Raw genomic sequence first — 12,184 nt, 5'->3', positions numbered from 1 at the left:
AGCCCCGTCGAAGGTTTTTGTCCCGTGAGGTCAGATTTGTTCTGAGAATCCCCCACTTTTCATTTCAACTCCACTCCTCCACCTTTCCCTGCCTCCCACATCCAATGTTTCAGCCCCCACGCCGAGTTATGGCTACTATTTCAGTAAGAGATGAAGCCCCCGACCCCACTGACAGCTTTCATTCATAGCTCATGGGTGGGAGGAATTTCATCTTTTCAGGAGGTATCTCACCGTCCTGGGAATTTTCACCACTTTTCTGTGGGGGTGTGTGTGCGTGGGAGGGAGGGAGGGAGGCAGTGTGTTTGTGTGCCTGTGTCTTTGTCTCTGTGTGTGTGTGTGTGTGTGTGTGTGTGTTGGTGTATTTGCCCCGTGGGATGGAATGTGCGTGTGTGTGCATGTATGTGTGCATGCGAGTGTCAGCACATGCGCGTGTGAAATTAATAGTTTTCGGGCCGTTCCTTGGAGAAAACCCAGCCCAGACTTTTCCACTTCGGGAGCGCATGGTGGGCTTAGCTGGAACACAGTGTAATGAGATCTGAGAGAGAGAGAGAGAGAGAGAGAGAGAGAGAGAGAGAGAGAGAGAGAGAGAGAGATAGAGAGAGAGAGAGAGAAAGAGAGAGAGAGAGACACGGTGAGACAGACCTGTCTGCAGGGAGAGCTGGCATTACGGGCCAGGGTCGAGGCTTAGCTAGCGGGGCTGCTGGAAAGACGAGACCAGCCCGCTACGACGGGACAAGTGGAAAAGGGCTTGCAGCTTTATGGCATCAGAGCTGGGGCTGAGACTTGTAAAGCCCCGAGACGGGGTGGAAGTGGACGCATGTGTGCTGGTGTGCATTTGATAGACCAAGGTCTTCTTTGTAGATCTCTGTATCTCTTTATGACACCGATCAAGTGAAAACTCCAATCCAACATTACCATATAGCCTACACACATTTTTGTATTGCCAGACACCAATAAAAACATGAATGAGGTAAACAGAACCGAGCTTAAGAGAACAGCGAACATAGGTTGAGTTTTCAGTTTGAGTTAATCCTTCATTCTAGAGACGTTGCTGTAATCTTTGTGTCTCAAGTTTGATTCACAGATTAGTAAGTCGATTGTCGGAGACTCTCAGTCTAAGCAGTATGATCTGCTGACTGATGGGCAAATGTTGGACCCCTCCCCAAAGCCTGGTTGTAAACACAAATAAAGAAGTCACTCTGACCTGGAGGTTAGACGTACCGAGGGCGTGTGTCGGTCAGCACTACACACACACTCTCACTGCCAAGAGCCAGGGTGAAGCACGCTCATAAAAGCCACTCCATGCCCAACACTGTTTGCCAGGCTAGGTAGTGTGGGTTGGAGTGTGCACTAATACACACACACAAGCACACACACCTACATGTCCAGGTGAAGTGTACATAAAGACAGGAGCTCAACAGCAAGACTTTTAGTGCTTATCTGGTGACCACTGGCATAGAGACTGTGGTCCCAGTTTGGCCCTGAGTTCCAGCAGGACGGGCAGGACCCTAGATGAAGACAACGTTAGTCGAGTTACAAGCTGCCGTGATGCTTTATGGATGGATTTACATGTAACCATCTAAAATGGCTATTTGAGTTGAAATTATCGCTTTTAAAATGATTTATCTTTTCCCTAAACGGTATGCTAGGGTAATGCATGGGTTTTGAACAGTCCTTCCGAGAAAGGGGAACAAATAGGGTGTAATTTTTATCAGCTGATCTTGTCAGACACACAGTCCCACAGCATCCACATTCACATCATAAATTGTGCTCTTAATGTTTGGATAGACTGGCATGACTTTTGTTTTCGTTTGATGAGTTGGCTATGAATTGTGAGGAAAAGGTACTGGTAGTAAATAATCAGTAATCCATCTCGCTTATCATTGTTCTAGAGTTTGTCTACTTCCATAACAACTCCATCATGGTCGATGCAGGATTTATGTGGCCAAAAGGAAGAGCCAAATATGTTGTACTGTGTGAGATCTCTGTATAATGCTATTCACAGAGACTGCACCAACAGGAAACAACATCAATTGGGACATACCTGAGTGGCAGAGATGAAATGAGCTGTCATGGGGGTTTTCTGGGATCTGGAGTTCTTTGGGACAGGAAATGGCATTTCTCTGATGCATCTCTCAGGTGGTCATAGGGAGGGGGATTGTGTGGAGAGCTATGCGTTCCCCTGGGTTCCCCACCAGGGGCCTCCACGCACAAAGCTTGTCAGACTGCATCGACCCTCCCCTGTCTCCCCCTCCTCCAGAGAGCCATATGCAAGCTGTGGTGATACCAGAGCCTCTCAAGCGCACTTAACGAAAATAAGAAAAAAAAAAAAAAAAAACGAAACGAAAGAAACACTTTTTGCAGTCTGTAAAATGGCTCACCTTTGACCCCACTCAGAACCAGACGTATTCCACGCTAATGCATCCCCGCTTTTAATATGGGACTGTTAAAAAATATGTTCTTTTTTTACATCTCTATTTTCCCCCTCGGTAGAAAACGGTATCAGCTAACACCTGACGTGAGGTTCTCAGGCCCTGAGGCAGGAAACAGAGGGGGGTCACACAGCCGTCTGGATGTGACCTGCTGGAGCAGAGATATACCAGACCTGCCAGAGGAGGAGAGGAGAGATGAGAGGAGGAGAGAAGAGGGGCGGGGAGGGGAGGGAGGGACGAGGGGAAGAAAGACAAGGAGAGGTGGCTTTCCTCCCCAAACTCCTGGATGCCCGCAGGGAATGCCAGCTAGAGAGAGACACACATGACAAAATCATTTGGGATGGTTGTTGTATCATATAGTAGAGTAGAAGACTTGGGCTAAGGTCTGTTGGGAATACGACAGGCTTGAATCAAGAAGGGCTGAGTGAATCTGTCCTCTCCTACAGTGAACCTTGTGTTGCCTTGGACTGGGATGAAATGGATCATTAGGAATCACCCTGTACACAGTTCAACAACGCAGTAAATAACCTGGTGATCACAACCTCAAAAAAGGAATTGACACAAAGGCAGAGTCCGACCAAGCAAACTAGACTGGAGCCTGGAGAACTGGGGGGCCGTTGATAGTACTTGTCTGGATGTGAATGTCGTTTGACTGTAAAAGAAAAAAGAAGAAAAAATGGTTTCTCTTGAAGTACAGCATTTAACCTTTGCCAAGATTTACAGTTCCAAGCAAAGACCTCCACAAAAGTTTGGGTTTCCTCCTCAACATTTATTTAGACAGTTATGAAGATATTTTGGTACTTGTTTACTCAAAACTTTGGACCTCAAAGATTCGAAAATGAAAATGTGATTGACCAAGCGCAGTCTGTAATTATACATTTGTGAGTGCAGTTCTGTGAATATATTAAGACAAGCATATCAAACCACATATTTGATCGTTACATCACATGGATGAAGGGATTCTCTTGTCTGGAAGCTCGGAAGATTTATTTTCTTTCCTCTTGCAATTTGGGGCAGAAAATTGAGGTTGCTGATGTGATCATGAAGTCCCTGCCGTTTAAAGTCCATGCCTCTTCCTCTCTGGCTCCCCACCACCCAGTCAAACAGGGAGGGAAAGGAGAACATCAAAAGAACACCATTCCCTGAAGAAACTAGAAGTTAGAGAAGACAACAGAGAGCTTCAGAACTGACAGACATTATTTCATTATTTCTTCAGTGGCCCATTTGTCCAAATTGTCATAATTGTTGACAGTCATTGCTAAATTTGCAGTCCTGACTATATGTATTGGTCCTTTATCAACAGTGGTCCTTTATCATCATCCAAATTATGATCCCTTGTGCAAAAAAGTGAGCCATGGAGTTGCAATGCTCAAATACTGTATTTACTTTATACATATATATAAACATTGTACACCCATATATACGCTTATGGATCTTCACTCAAAGCTGTGAATACATACATTGTACAGTAGGTGCAAATAACCGGGATATCTATTTGTTGATTCTATGCAGGCCATAATTCCTATGGCCGTACTTGGCCTGGTCAAGTTAAATATGAGGTCAGTATATTTTGAAACATCAGCCTCTGTTTCAATACCAACTTAGCTGTCACAAACTCAACCTACCACATTCTGCGTCGACAACCACATAAACAAATAGCCTTCCCAGGTCTTTCTGTTTGTCAGAGTAACTGCTCCTTCAGTCCTGTTTATTGAAGTGTAATTACAGTTTTAATAACCATGAGAGGAGAACGGCAATGGGCTGCCTTGTCAAAACATTGATGTTGTATGTAGAAAAAGTGGCAGGGGTTTGCTTTGGTGGTCATTGGAGACAGCATATCTTTATTTGTGCCTGCCACCAAACAGAACTAGCTTTTAGCTACACCAACCATGTTGACTCCTGCAACCATTATGACGTGTGTTTGTGAGTGTGTGTGTGTGTGTGTGTGTGTGTGTGTGTGAGTGTGTGAAGTATGTATGCGATGGGAGTAAGGGGTTTTTAAACAAAGACGCACTTGTGTTATGTACAAAGGTCAAGTTCTAGTACTAATACTTATTGTTATTAAATCCAACAATTTAAATTGTGTATCTAAAGGAAAGGGGCTGAGGCAAATACCTACCACACTTGCATAGTGAGGAACAGATTATATCAAGACTCTTAGTTTCATAACGGGAGGCCAGCTGTTGGTGACACGCACAGCGTAACTTTAGGGAGATCAGTGGGTTTCAAATGAGTGTGACGTTTTACAATCACTTTGAAATTGACTGATGTCATTACAAAGCCTGTATTTAAATAATAATTCATCATCGTTAAAGTGACAAGACAGGCATCACTAACAACTCCCTTGGATTTGTTGCTGCCAGGCTAAATGATTTGAAAGGAACACACAGATTTTGGAGTTGTACTTACTACCATGGTTGGGCAGTAAATCCTGTCCTGAAAAATAAGTTGTGCAACATCTCTTGAAGATGTCTTTATTAAAACAATTAGAGACAATGAAAATGGAAAACACTAGTGAAAGCTGGCCACAACATTGAGTAAACCACATTGTAAACAAATATTTGAAACAGCATTCAATATCGCATTTTTATGATTGAAACCATAAACGGACCCTCGTTTTGTTTCGTATTATTCCAAGTTTCTTCACGTCTGTGTCTGTCCCAGATAGTGTTCTATGGTGTAATCATATAGGTGTTGAAGTGAACATGTTTAAGCTGTGCTTGTCTGAGTTGCCTTATAGCTTAACTATCCCATGTGTTTCACAATGCTGATTAGTCAAATCATTCAAAGAGTCAAATAGCTTCAGGGAGAGAATGACGTCTTTGAGCACACGAGAAATACAGTAGCAGTTTCCTCTGGCCACTAGCCATTAGTGAAGTTTGTCTACGGCTGGTCACTGGGACTGACAGACCTGCTACTGAACTCTAGATTTACAACTAGTTCTGTTCACAGATAAGGATCTTGATGTAAGACAGCCTCTGTACCTTGAACTATGACATCGTTTGTGGCCAAGACCAGAAAATGGACGAGTACAAAGGCTTAAATAAAATGTACTTGGAAAGTAGTTGCTTGGCTATGCGTGAATAGACCAAGCTGGCTATCTCTCCGTCTGAGTTCTCCTCCGTTGCCTGGGATTGCGTGATCGTTCGTCAACTTCAAATACAACTTTTTGGAATTATAAAATGTTACACACTTATAAAGCTCAAAATGAGGAATGTGAGTGAAATCAAACGCTGTATCTGCAGCATCAAAGAGCTTTCATGGCTCCTTGGTTCTGCAGTTTTTGCTTTGGGGATTTCTTTTTCGCGTCCTGTAAATTATTAACAGATCTTGTAACAAAGAGAACCTAAGGGGGACTGAAGGCTAGATGGGATCGGGGTGATGTGGAGTGAGAACAAAGAGGTTTTGCTTTGAGGTCAAGTGGAGGAATCAGAGCGTGTTCATTGGGAAACTGAGATGACAAGCCGCAAGCACATCCTCTCCAGACTCTCCAAAGGGCAGCCATTTTAATTGCGTTTTTGTTTATTTGTTCTGTGCCTATGTTGATCAATTTGAAAATATATTCAGTGAAAATGACATGAGTGAATATCTCATAAAGGACTTGAAATGAAACAACAATGAACAAGAATTATAGAGCCCAGAGTATCATTAACCAACAGTTTTGGACTCTGAGTCACAAATCTAAGCGGTTCCTCAAGAAATACTGTTTGCAGATGGATCGTTTACCATGGCTTATTGTGGGACCAACCACTCAATGGGTTTCAACATAGGTTTCCTTCAAAGTTGTCGACGAAAAGTACTTACTTGTCCTGTGACCATTTAGGCACAACAATGGCAAGACTTCAGACGATGAGTTTCTCATTGTGCGTTCTGTGGAACGCAGAGATAAACAAGCTCTAAGTGGGGACGATGTATGATGAGGAATTACAAACCAACCCTGAACGTGACAAGACCGTGCAAGTCATCCTCCCACATAGGGACCTTGTACGGATGCTGTGTGGTTTTCTGACAGGCAGACATGGGCAGGCAGACATGGGCAGGCAGACATGGGCAGGCAGGCAGACAGGGAGAGGCAGGCCGTCAGGGAAAGGCCACAGAGGCTGAAGATGTAATGGAAGTTTGAGTCATTGAGCCCCTGCTTAGGCCCAGGCTGATAAGACGGTCCCGGGGTTAACGATGGGCCATAGCAGGTACCTGAGCCATCCATTTCTGTACAATAAAATCCAATTTAGAGCTCTTCCCCTAGGGCTTCAAAGGTGATTATTGGTTAGGGTAAGTATGTGTGCCTGCCTGCCTATGTACGTCTACATGTCGGTCTATCTGCTTGTCTGACTAGGACGGCTCTGATTTCTGACTCACAGAGTGGACAGAAGGTACTTCAAGGGTCAAGGGGGTAGATCACAAGGCTGCATTGATGTGGCTAACCTTTGACCCCGGGCTCTAGGGGAGGGCGGGTCCCTTTCGGCTCCTAGCAGCATGTGTCCAGGACCTGACCTGAAACCAAAGACCCATAATGGACGAAAGTCTTCATCAAGCTCCTCCATAAATGTCCACACACACATGGGGCCTCCTGGTCAAACACAGGGCCCAGCTCCTCTCAAGACACAACACATGGTCTGAACCCCTTCTCCTCTGACAAAACAAACCAAACAGCTTTTCTGAAGCAGGGTTGAGAGAGAAACAGCAGCCGATGGCAAACAAAGGGAGTGGGTTTCCACGCTGCCTTTCCAGACGCAGGATGTGAATGAGAAGGAGCTCTAGAAAGTTCTGAAGTAAGCGCCACACCTTTTCCGAGAAATGGTGCGCTCATTAGGAGGTTGTCATGGTAGCCTTGTAATGTCATCCTCATCATGCTATCCAGGCAGTGTTTAACAAAACCAGGATTATTTCTCTCTCCCCTAAAACAAACACACACACACAAGTTGATAGGTACCAGCCACATATTTTAGTGTCTGTATTTGTGGAAATATGACATGACTGTAAAACCCATACATACGAACATTAATATAACTCAAGCAGACTGAGATTTGAAAACCATATTTAAAATATTGACCTTCCTCAAAGTCTCTTAATGATTAGAAAAACATTGTTTTGACTATGGTCCTTGTTTCTGGCAAAAGTATGCATAGATTTCACAGAAACAGGATATGTGCTTGATTTGGTTGATCGAATATTCAGTAGCTTTCCAGTCTCCATAAAGGAGGGTGATGGATTCTCAACATTTGCACACACCACTTCATCTTATCATGATAGCATGAAGGAGGCAGTAACACAAGCATGTTACAATGCACCTCGTAGTAAAAACATACCAGTCACAAGAAGCCTTTTGATCAACAGCTATTAGAGCAATCTACCCAATGTCCAAAACAGTTTTTTAAATATTTTAGTCATTTGTCGTGTTGTCATTCGGGTTGCCGTCCAATATTCTCCTCCAGTTCTTGTGAATGTTCTGAACAACTGCCACGTCATCCTGGCATCGTCTCGTCGTCTTGATTTACAACCCAATTTTTGCCCTACCATTACAACCCATAGATTTGTTTTTCTGACACGGAATGACTGTGTCCTTACGCTATTTAACAACACAACAGCCTCGGGCAGTGGAGCTGAACTCATGGACCGCAGTAGCAAATCTCCCAACGACCACCAGGTCGGAACACCACAGCCGAGCTTGACCCACCTCCTCAGGCTCCACTCCCCAAACCAGGGAGCCCTAGGCCCCAGCAAGCCCCAGTTAAGGGTTATCTTTAGTGGGAGCCAAGGAAACAGGATCTAACCTGGTGGGTAGGTTTCCAGCAACCCATCTAGAACAGCCAACATCGGTCTGATATGCAGTGTTTTGTAGCAACGGATGTAGGGATTTTATGAAGCTGATTCATGTTGAGCTTTGCCAGTAGGCAACACTAGGTCAGCCTCAAACTGTCAGTTCCACAGATTTGGCCTCTCCGCCAGGTTAGCCCAGTTTGGTGCCCAGATACCCAGGGTGTGCTGAGATCCACCAGGCCCCCCGGCCCCCTGCCCCACCCCCCTGGCTGGACGCCTCAGCTCCGGGAGGAGAGGGGGAGCCGAGCCAGAGTGACTGATGGAAAACAGAGCTCTGCTTCGGTTTGGACATCTCCCCACAGGGGGGAATGGGATCCAAATTGGATGGGAGGGATGGACCCTGCACAGCCATCCTGACTGGCTCTGGCTCTCAGCTGTGTTTAGGAACGGAAACCAAAGTTAGGAGGGCTAAAGTAGGATCCAGGAATCACGCACACTCAAACACACACCGAACGCACTGCTTCCCTCCCCAAGCCAACCAGCGATCAGCTGACAGACTCAGGGTATTTCTGCTCCTCCGTGACCCCTGCCGCCCGGTCCCCTGCTGGGGGCCACGGACAGGCCTGTGCTCCAGACGCAGCTTTGATCCAGCCAGGACCGAGCACCACGTGGAGCCCCGCGCAGAGGAATGTGTCAGGGTGACTTCAGCCTCCACAGGTCCCTGGACCCCCTGCTGTGCTGACGTGACCCCCTACATTCTGCTCATCCAGCAGCAGAGAGCTCGTCTGCCCCCTCCCAGGACCAGGAGACAGGGGGCCAAGCTCCACCGCTGGAAAAGAAGCGCCTTCCTGCAGGGAGGCGCCCCAATAAAAATCCCTTTGTTCCCTGGCGGATGCTACATCTCAGGTCAACATCAACGCGCTGACTCAGGGTTAAAGAGAAACCAAATCTCCCCGTGGTTCCTCTCTCATAGCGCTCACCTCATGTTTGTTAGGAGGGAACAACATGTATTGATTTATATCCTCATCACACTGCATACATACGCTGACTGGATTGTTATTGGGGAAATATTGATTTAATCAAAGTTCTGGTCTTTGTCCTCTAAATCTCTCGATGTTCTCTTGAAGTTCACCGGTAAGAAGAGGCACCCTGCGGTTTTGGATGGGTTCTGTTGTGATCAGATGGTCCGTGCCTGTGACTGGTCCAGCTGGGTCCCATAAAAGTTACTTTATGACCTAAACATTGTCTGTGATCCCTTTTTGAGATAATGCTTGCATGCCACCGAACACTAATCCAGAATAAACAGTGTGGTCATGTTGATGACAAAATAACAAATAAACCACATTTTATTTTTCTTCCTTGTGATTCGGCAATAGCGCCAGCCTTGCAAAGGAGGTCATGTTCATGATTGATGGGTGCATGAGGGATGTGTGATAGAGAGGTGAATCATCCCTTCCAAGACCCAACCTCCAGGCAGTTTTGACTTCAGTTACCATACAGATCAAAGCAGGACAATTCTGCATCGCCTTGTCAAACCAAACGTTTTCAGAGCAACAAACCCACAACTCTTTAATTAGCATTTCAGCAGAACTTGCAAAACTGACACTGAGATGAATGTGATTTTGATGGCCTGAATTATGATAAGGTTTGTTTCTCAGTCAAACTCAACATGAGGTCCCCCCAAGCCAGCTCCCCATACCGACTTGACGCGTTTCAAAACAATGTGAAAGCCCTTTGAACCGATGAAGTTAACTGCATCAATGTTTTTTTAATCACCGACACTAATAAACTGGGAAGAGCCGTGAAGCCTGGTGGCGTGTTAACGTTGGTTAATCCTTCCTCTGAGGAACCTTCTGCTGGGAACCCAGCATGAGACAACAGAGGACACCGTAGGAAACAATACACAGTATAAATATTTGGGCCATCTTTGTGCTCTGCTGAGTCTAGCTGTCAGGATGGATGGATGTGAGGACCTGGGAGATCACTTGGTTTGGTGTGGCGTTCCAGTATTACCAAGCATAAACAACTTGTGTGTGAAATGAAATATGGTTTTAATTGGCATGTAAATATTTACTGCATAGGACATATCAAAGGCCCAGCACAATCTGTGCGAGTGTACATGAATGTGGATGCCAAATGGGGTTTATGCTGGGAGTTGATAGCTGATTATTCATGGTTGTATTATATACATAAACAAACACATCTCTTTGACCTTGCAGTCTGTCAGCATTAGGAGGACACACATCCTATTGTCATTGATCAACTCTCTTCTCTAAAGGACAACAACCAGCGGACCCAAAATGGCTGCCGGCTCCCAACACCCGACACAAACCCCATGCTTAAGATTAGGCCATCTCTGAAACTACCAATCGAGGGGTGGAAATCGTTATCAGGGCTGTCGAAGATAGAGAGGGAGACGAGCGGGGGGCCAGAGATCCAGGGCGGGGCCACGGGGCCCCAGGAAAGCCTTGAGCTTCGCAGCTCTGCTCCACATTAGAGCAGCTATAAATCTGTCACCCCCACCGCACCCGGAGGCCCCTCCCTCTGGGGGGGGGGGAGACACTCTGACAGGGAAGGGAGCGGGCTGAGCTGGTGTTAGCATGTCACCATCCATTAGGCCTTACAGGGATCAGGGGGCTGTCACATCCCTCCTGGTTCACCATGGTGAGTTGGAGCGTGTGGGAGTCCAGACGTCCCTCTGATGACGCGTGTTCTCCACCTATAGAGGGAGGGAGCCCACCGACAGAGCAAATCGCTGCGGTGTTTGAGTTTGGGTTCCACGTGGAGATTCACGCATGCACACGCACATGAATGCACAGTACATTTGCACACACTGCACAGAGATGTCAAAACAACTTCCTTTGGGGTACATCAAATCCTGTTCTCCCTGGAGCCGGGCCTATTGCTGCGTTTTGGAGCAGAAGGGGAGGGGGGCGGGGGGATGGGAATGCCTGACCAGAGCTGGAGACCCTGTCAGGCAGGCGGAGGGCCGTGCCACTGCCCCAACTTCCAGCCGGAGGGATTAGAGCCACTGTCAGCCAGAGAAAGGGCAGAGGGGCGCCCAGGAAATGATCTATGTTGCATAAAGGCAGGAGGCAGTGCTCCTAGTCCTGCTGCTATACCAACCCAGCACCGCAGAGAAAAAGGAAAGTGCGTGGTCAGTAGTGCACCGAGAGAGAGAGAGAGAGAGAGAGAGAGAGAGAGAGAGAGAGAGCACAAAGAAACGGGAGAGAGTTAGGGGAGGCCAGCAGCCGTGGGGGAGGAAAGAGTGCTCGGTGGAAAACCAAATAAACAAAACAAAATGAGAGAGCGAGAGAGAGAGAGAAAAAGAGATAGAGAGAGAAAAGAAAAAAAGGCATGGATTGCTTCTTCTTTGCTGAAAGTGAATATTGCATATCTGTAGGCGAAGGGGGGGGGGGGGGGGTCTAGGATGTGTGAGCTGCAGACAGAGGGGGGGGGGGGGGTCATGCTTGGATGCTCATTAACCACTCAGTGTGTGCCGCTACTGCTGACCTGAGACATTGCTCAGGCATGTGGTGCAGGAGGAAGTATGCTAGTTTGGCTCAGGGGCTTGCCGTCCCGAGTAGGATTGGAAAAAAAAGCGCTTTCCGACTCATTGCTCTTTTATAAGCAACAGAAATTATGAACCTGCCAATTGGCTAAGGCAGACCAGATATAGCCTCACAGTTAGGCTACCTTTTAAATCAAAACAAATGGATCCGGCCCGCATGGAATTACTGTAATTTGAAGTGTTTCCTATTACAAGGATCAGTGACTCTTTACTGTAGGAGAGAAATTTGACATTTTCCAAATGTTTCACTTCGACAAACAAACACAAAAGCCACATCAGGAGCAGAGTATCAGAGCAGCATGAGACCCGATCATCAGAGGTTGGAGCAGGATGGTGGTGATAGTCTGAGGTTTTCATGTGGCCCACAAGTCTAAACTATCCATGTCCCTCTTCCTTCCTCTTCTCTCCTCTCCTTTACTAT

Source organism: Hypomesus nipponensis, chromosome 5 (assembly GCF_054491055.1).
Source record: "Hypomesus nipponensis isolate SF chromosome 5, ASM5449105v1, whole genome shotgun sequence".
In the NCBI taxonomy this organism is placed as follows: domain Eukaryota; kingdom Metazoa; phylum Chordata; class Actinopteri; order Osmeriformes; family Osmeridae; genus Hypomesus; species Hypomesus nipponensis.
Note: the sequence above shows the minus strand (reverse complement) of the source record.